The 14950-nt window shown below is 47.9% G+C and overlaps 1 protein-coding gene across 1 annotated transcript in view; it reads right to left on the reverse strand.

The window, feature by feature from the left end:
• LOC134339798 (atlastin-3-like) overlaps window positions 1-13128 on the reverse strand; it is a 52039-nt gene extending 38911 nt beyond the window's left edge. Inside the window, exons 1-2 of the mRNA XM_063036583.1 lie at window positions 13053-13128; window positions 5110-5200 (exon numbers count right to left, since the gene is read on the reverse strand). The gene's annotated coding sequence lies outside the window, so the exon portion shown is untranslated. The remainder of the gene's footprint in view (window positions 1-5109; window positions 5201-13052) is intronic.
• Between the last annotated feature and the right edge of the window lie 1822 nt (window positions 13129-14950).

Consider the following 14950-nt stretch of genomic DNA (forward strand, 5'->3'; position numbering starts at 1 on the left):
CGCAAGGCCCTTTGATCAGCCATGATAGCAGACTCAGCGGGCGGAGCCCCTAATTCCGTTCCCGTGCCTCGTGCGTCACCCTCCGCAGAGGAGGCACCCGTCCCTTCACCCTGAGGATGGGTTGATATTCACCCTGCGCTGCCGACTACTGCTGAACAGCCCTCTGACACTGAAGGCCAGAGGACTCGAACCTTCCTTGGTTGGCATAGAAGAAGAAGAAAGCCCTTAACTCCGAGTGGCGTCACCGGGACGCCGTCATGGCGGCTTTTTTTAGCAGACTTTCTTATTTCTACGAGGCCAAGTTGCCAGCTCGACGCTCAACCCAGCACGGATGGAAAGCGTGCCAGGGAGCCGGCTGGATTCGAACTCGGGAGCCTTCGCTCCGAAGTCCGGCGCTGATGCCACTGTGCCACCAGCCGGCATTTGGTTGGCAGGGTAGCGTAACAATTAGCACTAGACACCGGGGTTCAACACAGAACGTAAAGGTAAAGGCATCCGTTCATCTTGCGAGACCATGGATCTGCGTCTGGAAAGTCTTCACTCTCCAGGGCGCAGGCCTGGGCAAGGTTGTATGGAATACCAGCAGTTGCCCATGCTGCAAGTCTCCCCTCTCCACGCCACCGATGTTGTCCAAGGGAAGGGCATTAGGACCCATACAGCTTGGCACCAGTGTCGTTGCAGAGCAATGTGTGGTTAAGTGCCTTGCTCAAGGACACAACATGTTCCCTCGGCTGGGGCTCGAACTCATGACCTTCAGATCACTAGTCCAATGCCTTAACCACTTGGCCACATGCCCACATTAAACGTAAGGTGCGGTTAGAAAAAACTTGGCATCATTACGCCATCAGGTCACGCCCCAACTCAATGTCGGAGGTTGTGAAGCACGCATATCTCTCCGCCCGATACGCAGAGAAATCGACGTCCATGCCATCCGATTGGAGGCTACCCAGACGGAATATAAGGTGTTGCTCCTCCACCCTGAGGGGGGGGCCTCATCTTGGCACGAGAGGAGGCCGTGGACCGACACGTCGGAACGGGAATTAAAATGCTCCGCGTTTGGCCGGTGAAGGAGAGGCGCTCGACGGAGCGGTCCCCCCCAGTTTATTCTTTTTAAATCTTTTTATTAAGTAAGTATACAAAAAGGTAAGCCATATAGACACTAATACATTGTTAAAATATAATAAAATTACAGAAGATATTAATACAAAAAAAATACTACAAACAATGTAATTTAAACATAATATACCAAGGTAACATAATAGTATACTAATTTTATATATATATCAATAGAGAAAAAGAAAACCCCCCCCCCAAAAAAAACCCACCGTGCAACTAACTAAAAGCAACACAAAGCAATGGGCTAACTTGAAACCAAACAGAGTTAAACTTAAAATCACGTCCTCAATCCCGACCTCCATTAAAACAGTGAAAAAAACAAGAAGGGTATATATTACATTAAATGAAAATATTGAATAAAAGATCTCCAAGTCTGTTCAAATTTAAAAGAGGAGTCATAAAGATTGCTTCTAATTTTCTCCAAGTTCAAGCATAATATCGTCTGAGAAAACCAAAAAAAGGTAGTTGGAGCATTAAGCTCTTTCCAATGTTGTAAAATACATCTTTTCGCCATTAAAGTAAGAAATGCAATCATTCTACGGGCTGAAGGGGAGAGATTACTGGAAATTTTAGGTAGTCCAAAGATAGCAGTAATAGGGTGAGGAGAGATATCTATATTCAATACCTTGGAGATAATATTAAAAATCTCTCTCCAAAAAGTTTCCAAAGTAGGGCAAGACCAAAACATATGAGTTAAAGAGGCTATCTGCCCCGAACATCTATCACAAAAAGGATTAATATAAGAATAAAAGCGCGCTAACTTATCTTTGGACATATGTGCTCTATGAACAACTTTAAATTGAATTAGGGAATGTTTAGCACAGATAGAGGAAGTATTGACTAATTGTAAAATCTGCCCCCAGTCATCCACAGAAATGGTAAACCCCAATTCCTGTTCCCAATCTACCCTAATCTTATCAAATGGAGCTTTCCTAAGTTTCATAATAATATTATAAATCATAGCCGATGCACCTTTCTGACATGGATTAAGGTTAATTATAGTATCTAAAATGTATGTAGGAGGGAGCATTGGAAAGGAAGAAAGTATAGTACTTAGAAAATGTCTAACTTGTAAATATCTAAAAAAATGTATTCTTGATAAGTTATATTTATTAGATAATTGTTCAAAAGACATAAGGGAACCATCTAAAAATAAATCCAAAAACCGTGAAATACCCTTAGTCTTCCAAATTTGAAAAGCACGATCCGTAAAAGAGGGAGGAAAAAATATGTTACCTAAAATAGGAATCGCTAACCCAAATTGATTAAGATCAAAAAATTTTCTGAATTGAAACCAAATACGCAAGGTATATTTAACTATCGGGTTAGACACCTGTTTAAGGCGTTTCCAATCAAAAGGAAGAGAGGAACCTAAAATGGAGCCAAGTGTAAGACCCTGAACAGATTGTAATTCCAATACTACCCATTTAGGAATGGATAGTATATCCTGGTCAAGTAACCAGAATTTCATATGTCGAATATTGATTGCCCAATAATAAAATCTAAAGTTAGGTAATGCTAAGCCTCCATCTCTCTTAGCTTTCTGTAAATGTATTTTACCCAGTCTCAGGTTTTTATTCTGCCAAATAAATGAAGAAATTTTAGAGTCAACTTTGTCAAAAAAAGATTTTGGAACAAAGATTGGTAACGCCTGAAATATATATAAAAATTTTGGCAAAAAAAACGTCTTAACTGCGTTAATACGACCAATCAAAGTTAAATATAAAGGAAGCCATTTAGATGAAAGTTGAGTAATATGGTCTATTAATGGTAAAAAGTTAGTCTTAAATAAATCTTTGTATTTACAAGTAATTTTAATCCCAAGATATGAAAAATAATTATTAATCAATTTAAATGGAAATTTATAATATAAGGGAAGTTGTTTATTAATTGGAAAGAGTTCACTCTTACTAAGATTTAATTTATAACCTGAAAAAAGACCAAATTGTGCTAATAACTCTAAAACAGCCGGGATGGATTTTTGAGGATTAGAAATATATAAAAGTAAATCATCAGCATAGAGTGATAATTTATGGGACTTTAAGCCCCGAGTTATCCCAGTAATATTTGGAGATTCTCGAATGGCAATTGCAAGAGGTTCTAATGCAATATCAAATAATAAGGGACTAAGAGGACAGCCTTGTCGAGTACCACGAAAAAGAGGGAAAAAAGGTGAACTTAAAGAGTTAGTACGGACCGAGGCCACAGGAGAATAATATAAGAGTTTAATCCAGGATATAAATTTCAAGCTGAAATTAAACCTTTCAAGCACCTTAAATAAATAAGGCCATTCTACTCTATCAAAAGCTTTCTCGGCATCTAAAGAGATAACACACTCAGGTCCCCCCCAGTTTATGAGGGGTCTCACCAATGCAGCGGGGGGGCGCCGGACACAACGGACGACCCCCTCCCCCAGCAGGTTCGCAAGGTGAGGCGCTGCCTCACCTGGGAGGACTGTCCGGGATCCCGAACGGAGGCGTATGGGCGGGGGTAGTGGGGGTAAGTGCCGGGAGGGGGGATCAGTGGGGAGGGACAAATGGAATCACGGAGGGAGCGATCTCTGCAGAAAACGAGGTGGGGGGGAGTAAAGATATGTTTGGTGGTAGGATCCCTTTGGAAGGGGGCAGAGATTTATTGATGTTAGTTAGCTATACATCAGTAGAAAGTCTGTCCACATACTTTTATATATTGGTCCCAACTTGAAATGAATCTGTTTTGGGCATTTATTTTGAGCCCTATCGTGTATGAGCTTCTCTCCCTGAGTGTAATATTTTACAGTGTCATCAATCAGGGACCGGGGGTTCGATTCCCGCCACTGCCCGTAAGGAATTTGTGCGTTCTCTCCCCGTGACCACACAGGTTTCCTCCGGGTGCTCCGGTTTCCTCCCACAGTCCGAAGACGTCCCAGTCACGGGCGTGCCACGTTGGCGCCAGAAGCCTGGCGACACTTGCGGGCTGCCCCCAGCGCGTCTGCGCTGGCTGTTGGCACAAACGGTGCGTTTCACGGTAGGTTTCGATGTTGTGATGTACGTTTGATAATCTTTACGGGAGCTGAGGTTTTTTTTTAAAAGAAACAGGATAGTAACTGGCCCTTTCAGCCCAACAGGTGGGAGGAGAAGATGGCAGCGACGTAGCGTAGCGCACGCAGCCTCTCCGGTGAAATGATATCGTATTTGTTAAATAGGGGCCGTGCACAATCCTGATTTGATGGAGACGGCCGTGAGAAGCATGGAGGAACATCTGGAGAAACTTCTGAAATGCCCAGTTCGCTGCCGCTGCTACTGTGCGATCGAGAATCTCCGGAGGGAAGGCCCCAAATCCCCGGCTTTGCCTGCTGCTGGCAGCCGGGGCTGGGGTTGAAGCGTTCGGCAGAGATGGTGCTCGGTGCTCGGTGTCGGAGGCTCGAAGTTTTTGGACGACTCAGAGTCGGACTGTGGTCGGGCATGGCAGGGAGAGTTTTCTTCCTTCTCCTGTCTGCGTGAGATGTGGGGCATTTCAAGGGACTTTGAACTTTTTTTTACTGTGCCCATGGCCTGTTCTTCATCAAGTTATGGTATTGTTGCACTGTTGTAACTATATGTTATAATTATGTGGTTTTTGTCAGTTTTTCAGTCTTGGTCTGTCCTGTGTTTCTGTGATATCACACCGGAGGAATTTTGTATCATTTCTTAATGCATGTATTACTAAATGACTATAAAAGAGGACTGCGTGTCCTCATAATCTAATCTAATCTAATCTAACACCGACCAGTTACACCCATGTGACCAACGAACCCATCAACCGGTATGTCTTTGGACAGTGGGAGGAAACCGTAGCGCCCAGAGGAAACCCGCACGGCCTTGGGGAGAACGTACAGACTCCCCGCAGAGGGCGGCAGGAATTCTGCTGGCGCGCAGTGATAGCGCCACAGTGAACCCCACCCCCGGGCGTTCCACCTTCGATAAGGCGACGGGAGATGGCAAACCCCGAAGCTGTCCGGTCTCGAGCACTCACGGGTGACAGGACAGTCCAGCCCTGCCGATCCGCCTCGGAGCGATGTGCCGGTGTCTGAGCTCACAGCTAAAGAAGTGTGTTGTCAGAAAACCTGTAATGATAAAGAACGCCACAAAATCAGTCCGACACAGCGTTCCACTCAGTGACAATGAAGTGGGCCTTTCTGTCCACCATGTATATTAAAGATTAAAGTCTGTCCCGAGCCTTGTGTCCCATCAGGTTTCTGTGGTGCAAAGCGACTGTGAGTATGAGATTCCCCCCCCCCCCGCCCCCCGGATAGGACGCCAGTCTATTGTGATCTTAACCCCCAGCATTTGCCGGTACCCATTTTCAGCTGGATGGACTGTGGAGCAGTGTGTGGTTAAGTGCCTTGCTCAAGGACACAACACGCTGCCTCGGCCGAGCCTCGAACCCACGACCTTCAGATCGCGAGCCCAACGCCCTAACCACTTGGCCACCGTGTATATACTGACCATTTTAAGCCCGATTATTCTCATCCTGTCTGCCTGTACGCGGACCCTTTCCAGTCTGTGGCCTGGGGTTAGCCAAGGTGGAGGGAGATTCGGGCAGCTCCCACTGTCTGTTCAAGGCTCAAGACTGTTTAAAATCATTTCCAGTACAGAAGCGTCAAGGAGATCGAAATAATTGTTGCTTCAGGTCCGAAGCAGCACAAAAAAACCCAATAAAATAAAGAATACAATAATAAAAACACAATAAATATAAAAACATAAGATAGTTTATAGACACAGATTGATTGTCTGTCCATTAAGTGAAACTAGGCACAGGAGTGTCTGTACACAAGGTGACTCTGACAGGAAATGATAAAGTCGTGGTGTCTGGGGGGTGTGGAGGGGTGGGTCGGTGGGTGGAGGTGTTGATCAGCCTCACTGCTTGGGGAAAGGAACTGATTTCGAGTCTGGTGGCCCTGGTAACAAGTACAGAACTTTTGCTACTTAGGAAGCTGGGTGACATCAGATGGCAGGTGCGACTTGGACATCAAAAGAAGAATAGGGATGGCAAAAGACACCTTTACGAGAATGAAGAGTATACTGACCAGTACTAAACTAGGCATGACAACCCACCTCAGAGTACTGAAATGTTACGTTTATCCAGTTATGTTATATGGCTCAGAATGTTGGACAATATCTACTAACATGAGGAAATGAATTAAAGCAGCAGAGATGTGGTTTTTGAGGAGGATGCAAAGAATATCATGGATGGAACAAATATCTAACAAGGATGTCATGAACAGAGCAAACACAAAAAGAGAAATAATGTATGAGATCATGAAAAGGCAATGTAACTTCATTGGACATGTGATTAGGAAAGAGGAGTTAGAATGCACGGTAATTATGGGAAAGATTGTTAAGGGAAGAAAGCAAGAGGAAGGCAAAGACAAATGATGATGGAGACAGCAGCCAGAGAACTGGAAATGAATACCAATGAATTGATCCACTTGACCCGAAACAGGAGTGTGTGGGCCATGCCAGTCAAAGCTCAAACTGGGCACGGCCCCTGATGATAATGATGGTGGTCCTGGTGTGGGGGCTACGTGGCCTCTTCCCTGACGGGAGTGGGGCAAACAGTCCGTGAGCAGGGTGCGTGGGATTCTCCCGGATGTTACTGGCCCTCTCTCTGTGCCTTTCTGCATATAGGTCCCTGATGGCGGCCAGGTTGGTGGTTCTTGTCTAAGTACCTCTTGGATCCACTGATTTAATCCGATTCCCCCACCTCCTCTGGCATCGATCAACCTCTCTCTGTGGAAAGGAATATAACTCTCAGGTCCCCTTCCTCTCAAGCCCCCCCCCAATGACTAAGGACATTTATTAGGAGTGCAGACACAAGAAAGCAGCACCCATCATCAAAGACAACGCCCCCCCATCCAGGCCATGCCTCTTCTCGCTACCACCATAGGGAAGGAGATACAGCAGGGGTTCCCAACCTGTGGTCCATGGACACTTTGCTTAATGGTATTGGTCCATGGCATCAAAAAGGTCGGGAGCCCCAAGGGACAGGAGCCTCGGGTCCCACACCACCAGGTTCAGCAACAGTTGTCACCCTACGACCACCAGACTCCTGAACCGAGGCAGGTAACTTCACTCACCACGACTCTGAACTGATTCTACGACCTGCCAACTCACTTTTCAAGGGCTCCTTACGACTCGCGTTCTGCATTACTATTTTTTTACTTGCACCGTTTGTCTTCGTCTTGCACGTTGATCTAATCTAAACGTCGGCCAGATAGACCGGAGGCGAGGGTCGGGCTGATTTCGCGATGAAGCTCTGAGGCTGTCCCCCTCCTCCCCGCCAACTGCTGTGCTTTGTGCGAGCTTCCTGCCCATTTGCCCCGCTAATACGATGAAGTGAGACTGAGGCTCCGGGCCTACTCCGGGGATTCGGATCTAAGGACTCAGGAGTTCGGAATACCGTTGCTCGCTTCCGTTGTTTGCGTGATTTGTGTTTTTTTTTCTATCTCTCTTCACGTTGGGGGTTGGTCTTTCTTTGTTTAATCGGATTCTTTCGGGTTTCTTGCTTTGTGGCTGACTGTGAGCAGACAAATCTCAAGGTTGTATAATTTATACATTCTTTGATAATATACTTTGTATCTTTGATTGTCTGTCGGTCTTCATTTTTTTGCAAAATTCTATTGTATTTCGTTTTTTTCCTACCTGCTCAAGATAGGACAGGGCGGCATATAAAAACTCTGGTGATGAATTTACTAAGAGGAGAAAGATCGTGACTATCTCTCTCTCTATTGGGTGGCGGAGGGGGGGGCGAGAGACACATCTCCAACAAAGGAGGTGCAAAGCGTCCCTTCCCTCCGCAAGCCTGCAGGTCACCCTCGGACGTACCGGTTGGTAGGTTAATTGGTCAGTGTAAATTGTCCCGTGATTAGGCTAGAGTTAAATTGGGGGTGGGGGGGGGGGGCACTGGAAAGGCCTTTTCCACGCTGTATCTCAGTAAATAAGTAAATAGTTCAGCCTGCCCTGTAGAACTGGCTGAGAATAATTAGACCAGTCCTGGGCCGGAAACACAGACTGTTTATATCCTTCCACAGAGGCTGCCTGACCTGCAGAGTTCCTCCAGCACTTTGCTCAGGATTTCCGGCAGAAAACTCTTGTGATTAAGAATTCAGAGCGGAGGACGCCGGCCTGGGGGAGGCTTCCGCCAACAACTCACTTGTCCTTCCGCCGAACTGGGGGGGGGGTGGATTTCCGCTGGGGCCGTCTGTTGCGTCTGGTGCTCCCGATGTGGCCGCCTCCACGTTGGCAGAACCCGCCGTCGAACTCCCCCACGCTTTGGTGCCCAAACATTTTAACTCCCATTCCCGTTCCGGCGTGTCGGTCCACGTCCTCCTCTTGTGCCACAATCAGGCCACCCTCAGGGTGGAGGAGCAACACCTTATATTCTGTCTGGGTAGCCTCCAACCCGATGGCATGAACATCGACTTCTCCTTCTGGTGAAAAACATTCCTCTTCTTCCCTCTTCCTCTACTCCCCACGTTGACCTTTTACCTCTTCTCACCTGCCTATCTGGGTCCCTTCCTCCTATGGTCCACTCTCCTCTCCTCTCAGATTCTTTCTTCTCCGGCCCTTGACCTTTCCCGCCCACCTGGCTTCACCTATCGTAAATACAAAATACTCTGCAGATGCTGAGGTCGAAGCAACACTCACAACACGCTGGAGGAACTCAGCAGGTCAGGCAGCATCCGTGGAAACGATCGGTCGACGTTTCGGGCTGGAACCCTTCGTCAGGACTGAAGAAGGAGGGGGCAGAGGCCCTATAAAGAAGGTGGGGGAGGGTGGGAAGGAGAAGGCTGGTAGGTTCCAGGTGAAAAACCAGTAAGGGGAAAGATAAAGGGGTGGGGAGGTGATAGGCAGGAAAGGTGAAGAAGGAATATGGGAAAACACAATGGGTAGTAGTAGGAGGTGGAACCACGAGGGAGGTGATAGGCAGCTGGGGGAGGGGGCAGAGTGAAATGGGGATAGGAGAAGGGGGTGGAGGGAATTACCGGAAGTTGGAGAATTCTGTGTTCATACCAAGGGGCTGGAGACTACCCAGACGGTATATGAGGTGTTGCTCCTCCAACCTGAGTTTAGCCTCATCATGGCAGTAGAGGAGGCCATGTATGGACATATCTGAATGGGAGTGGGAAGCAGAGTTGAAGTGGGTGGCTACTGGGAGATCCTGTCTGTTGTGGCGGACGGAGCGGAGGTGCTCGACGAAGCGGTTCCCCCAATCTGCGTCGGGTTTCACCAATGTAGAGGAGGCCACACCAGATTCACCTATCATCTTCCAGCTAGCCTCCTTCCCCTCCTCCTATTTTGCTTCATTCTGGCATCTTCCCCCTTCCTTTCCAGTCCCGAAGAAGGGTCTTGGCCCGAAATGTCGACTGTTTATTCATTTCCGTAGAAGCTGCCTGATTTGCTGAGCTCCCCCCAGCCTTGTGTGTGTGGGGCGCTTGGTATCTAGATAGCTCTCCCCTGTAAATTTCAACATTAGCACTGGGCGACAGATTAAAATTGCGGATTTAGACCAACGTGTGCTGCCAATGCTGGGGGAAGTCGAGGGCGATAGGCACAAAATGCTGGAGGTTCTCAGCAGGTCGGGCAGCATCTGTGGATGGGGATGAACAGTCGACGTTTCGGGCCGAGATTCTCTCCCGGCTGACCTGAGTCACTGAATGTAGACTGCACCTTTAAAGTACAGATTGCGTGGATAACCTAAACCCCGATTTCCGTCAATAATCGCAAGTTAAAGAGTTTCCAGTACAATATTTCCACTTACTGCCTTGGAACATAGAACATAGAAATCTATAGCACACTACAGGCCCTTTGGCCCACAATGTTGTGCCAACCATGTAGCCTACTCTAGAAACTGCCTAGAATTTCCCTACCGCATAGCCCTCTATTTTCCTAAGCTCCATGTACCTATCTAAGAGTCTCTTAAAAGACACTATTGTATCCACCTCCACCGCCGTCACCAGCAGCCCATTCCACACACCCACCACTCTCTGTGTGAAAAACTTACCCCTGACATCCCCTCTGTACCTACTTCCAAGCAGCTTAAAACTGTGTCCCCTTGTGTTAGCAATTTCAGCCCCTGGGAAAAAGCCTCTGACTGTCCACATGATCAATGCTTCTCATCATCTTATACAGCTCTATCTGGTCACCTCTCATCCTCCGTCGCTCCAAGGAGAAAAGGCCAAGTTCACTCAACCTATTCTCATGAGGCATGCTCCCCAATCCAGGCAACGTCCTTGTAAATCTCCTCTGCACTCTCTCTATAGTATCCACATCCTTCCTGTAGTGAGGTGACCAGAACTGGACACAGTACTCCAAGTGGGGTCTGACTGTAACATTGAATGGAGTTTGTAGCCTGAAAATTAATACTTGGTTTATGATTTTAACCATTGATTTTGGTTAATAATTATGGTTTTAAATTATTAAATGTACATCATGCCTTTGAATTATAGATTTTAGACCATAAGACCTCAAGACATAGGAGCAGAATTAGGCCATTCGGCCCATTCCATCATCTTATTGTCTTCCTTTCCGTGTTTTCTGGCGCACCGGACGGCATCTTACCGTTTCTTTAGCGTTTACAAGGCCGAGTTGCTAGCTCGACGCTCAACCCAACACGCAAGGAGCCGGCCAGATTCGAACCCAGGACCCCTCACCTCGAAGTCCGGTGCAGATACCACTATGCCACCGGCCGGCTAGCCATTCCACCAGGGCTGAGTTATTTTCCCTCCCCACCCCAGTCTCCTGCCTTTGCCCCCATAACCTTCGATGACCTGGCTCATCAAATTCCTCCTCTTCTCCGTTCTTTGAATGGAAAATCCGACAAAAGGTAGTGGATTCAGCCCAGTACATCACGGGTAAAGCCCTCCCAACCATTCAACACATCTACATGAAACGCTGTCGTAGGAAAGCAGCATCCATCATCAGAGACCCCCACGACCCAGGCCATGCTCTCTTCTCGCTGCTGCCATCAGGGTCAAAGGTACAGGAGCCTCAGGACTCGCACCACCAGGTTCTGGAACAGTTCCTACCCCTCAACCGTCAGGCTCTTGAACAAAAGGGGACAACTACACTCACTTGCCCATCCGTTGAGATGTTCCCACAACCAATGATCTCACCTTAAGGACTCTTTATCTCATGGTCTCGTTATTTATTGCTACTTATTTATATTTGCATTTGCACAGTTTGATGTCTTCTGCACTCTGGTTGATCTTTCACTGATCCTGTTTACAGTTACTATTCTATAGATTTGCTGAGTATGCCCACAGGGAAATGAATCTCAGGGTTGTATGTGGTGACGTGTATGTACTTAAATAATAAAGTTACTTTGAACTTTAGAGCCACATCCCTGTATTCTGAGGCTCTGTCCTCTGGTCCTAGACTCCCCCACTACAGGAAACATCCTCTCCACACTCACTCTATCTGTGCCCTCTGGTCCTAGACTCCCCCCACTATAGGAAACGTCCTCTCCACATCCACTCTATCTGTGTCCTCTGGTCCTAGACTCCCCCACTATAGGAAACATCCTCTCTACATCCACTCTATCTGTGTCCTCTGGTCCTAGACTCCCCCACTATAGGAAACATCCTCTCTACATCCACTCTATCTGTGTCCTCTGATCCTAGACTCCCCCACTATAGGAAACATCCTCTCCACATCCACTCTATCTGTGTCCTCTGGTCCTCAACTCCCCCACTATAGGAAACATCCTCTCCACATCCACTCTATCTGTGCCCTCTGGTCCTAGACTCCCCCACTACAGGAAACATCCTCTCCACATCCACTCTATCTGTGCCCTCTGGTCCTAGACTCCCCCACTATAGGAAACATCCTCTGAACACCCACTCTATCTGTGCCCTCTGGTCCTAGACTACCCCACCATAGGAAACATCCTCTCCACACCCACTCTATCTGTGCCCTCTGGTCCTAGACTCCCCCACTATAGGAAACATCCTCTCCCCATCCACTCTATCTGTGCCCTCTGGTCCTAGACTCCCCCACTATAGGAAACATCCTCTCCACATCCACTCTATCTGTGCCCTCTGGTCCTAGACTCCCCCCACTATAGGAAACGTCCTCTCCACGTCCACTCTATCTGTGTCCTCTGGTCCTAGACTCCCCCACTATAGGAAACATCCTCTCCACATCCACTCTATCTGTGTCCTCTGATCCTAGACTCCCCCACTATAGGAAACATCCTCTCCACATCCACTCTATCTGTGTCCTCTGGTCCTCAACTCCCCCACTATAGGAAACATCCTCTCCACATCCACTCTATCTGTGTCCTCTGGTCCTAGACTCCCCCACTATAGGAAACATCCTCTCTACATCCACTCTATCTGTGTCCTCTGGTCCTAGACTCCCCCACTATAGGAAACATCCTCACCACATCCACTCTATCTGTGTCCTCTGGTCCTAGACTCCCCCACTATAGGAAACATCCTCTCCACACCCACTCTATCTCGGCATTTCAATATTTGATAGGTTTCAATGAGATTCCCCTCATTCTCCTGAACTCCAGTTTAAATATACCCAATTATTTGGCGTCCACAGCAGTCTGTGGCAATGAATTCCACAAATTCACCACCCTCTGCCTAAAGGAATTTGATTTTTCTTCGGCATCATATCCTGTCCCAGCAAATATGAAGGAAGAGGATTTGACTTGGCATCTATCTGACAGCCTTCAAAACTCAACACTTTCGGTTAAGCAGCTATTCCAGGCTTGTATTTTACATTTTTTTTTACTTAAACCCTGTTGTTCGGTCACTGAATTGCAAATTGCTCCAAGTTTGACCAATATTCCCGGTCACCGGCCCCCTGCCCCGGGGGTAACGGGGATGGCAGGCTTATCCTCCCCGCTCCCTTGCCCGCACCAGCACCCAACACCCTCGGATCAGCCCGAAGCTCCGCCGGCCTCACCCGTCCGCTCCTTCAGTCCGCCAGAGGCATCCTAAACATCGCCCTTCGCCTCGCTGGCCCCCATGTCCGCCTCCTTCCGGCTTCTCACGCGTTGCCGGCCAACCCGTTGCCATGGGGACGGCGACGCCGGCCGACCCGCGCCGCTGCGCCTTCTGGGACTTTTTGTAGTAGTCGAATGCGCTTCGCAACAATCGGGCGACGCGAGGGTTGACTACAATTCCCAGCGTGCGCCGCGGCAGCTCCAAAGCAGAGTAAAATTGGATCAGGTATTTTATTGTGTGAGAAATACGGAGGGAAATTATTGGAAAAATTCTGAACGACGACATTAATCTACTTGGAGAGGTAGGATTAATCAAGGGGGGATCCTGTCTGAGTAATTTAATTCTATTTCTGGAAGAGCTGTGTGGCGGATGCAGTGTACATGGACTCCAGTGACTTAAGTCCCCACAAGAGAACAACAAGCAACGTTTGTACTCTTTACCCTCCCCTCGACTTCTTATTCTGGCTTCTGCCCCCTTCCTTTTCAGTCCCGATGAAGGATCTGGGCCTGAAACGTCAACTGCTCATTCCCCTCCACAGATGCTGCCTGACCTGCTGAGTTAGAAACATCGAAACATAGAAAACCTACAGCACAATACAGGCCCACAAAGCTGTGCCAAACACATCCTTACCTTAGAGCTACCTAGGTTTACCCATAGCCCTCTATTTTTCTAAGCTCCGTGTACCTATCTAAGAATCTCTTAAAAGACCCTATCATATCCACCTCCACCACCATTGCTGACAGCCCATTCCACGCACTGACTACTCACTGTGTGAAAAAACTTACCCCTGACATCTCCTCTGTACCTACTTCCAAGCACCTTAAAACTGTGCTCTCTTGTGCTAGCCATTTCAGCCCTGGGAAAAAGCCTCTGACAATCCACACGATCAATGCCTCTCATCATCTTGTACACCTCTATCAGGTCACCTCTCATCCTTCGTTGCTCCAAGAAAAAAAGGCCGTGTTCACTCAACCTATTCTCATAAGGCATGCTCCCCAATCCAGGCAACATCCTTGTAAATTTCCTCTGCACTCTCCCTGTAGTTTCCACATCCTTCCTGTAGTGAGGCGACCAGAACTGAGCACAGTATTCCAAGTGGGGTCTGACCAGGGTTTTGATCCCAGAAATGCCTCAGATTAGGAGATTTACTGAAATACTGCCCGTATTAGAGAGCATGCCTTATGAGGAAAAGTTGAGTGAGGCAAAGGCTTTTCTCCTTGGAGTGAATGAGGCCGAGAGGTGACCTGAGAGAGGAGGACAAGATGATCAGAAATATTGATCAAATTTTCAGGCAGAACCTTCTCCCAGGGTGGAAGTGACTCATACGGGGGGGGCGGGGGAAGTGAGGAATAAATTTCGAGTGTCAGAGGTACATTTCACATACAGATGCTGGTAGCTGTGTGGAACACGGTGTCAGGTATATTAGGGACATTTAATTAATTTAGGTTGTTGATGTGATGTGCCTGTGACGCTGCCTGTTCAGACAGGTAATCGTGCAGCTGACGATCAACCCGACTTTGACTCCCGTCTGACTGACTGGCCCATGGGACCGAGGGACAACTTGGCAGATGGGATCTGGGATTAGCTTGGGCAGGACAGGTAGACAGCGATAAGTGGAAGGCTGCTTATTTATCTCCAAATAAATAAACCGTTCAGCTCTGGGCCCCGAATGTTTATGAGGACAGGAGGAATGAGGCCACAATGACCATGGGACATTGATTATGGAAGATGCCCCAGGCTTGTTTCCCCCTTTTTTGGTGGTGAGACGGGCGGCGCGGGAGCTGCGTAGCCTCGGCTGTGGCGGGGACCAAGCCTCAAGCCGGGAGCTTGCCTGCTGCTGCCGTCCAGCTGAGGAGA

The sequence above is a fragment of the Mobula hypostoma genome, chromosome 30, assembly GCF_963921235.1.
Source record: "Mobula hypostoma chromosome 30, sMobHyp1.1, whole genome shotgun sequence".
Taxonomy (NCBI): domain Eukaryota; kingdom Metazoa; phylum Chordata; class Chondrichthyes; order Myliobatiformes; family Myliobatidae; genus Mobula; species Mobula hypostoma.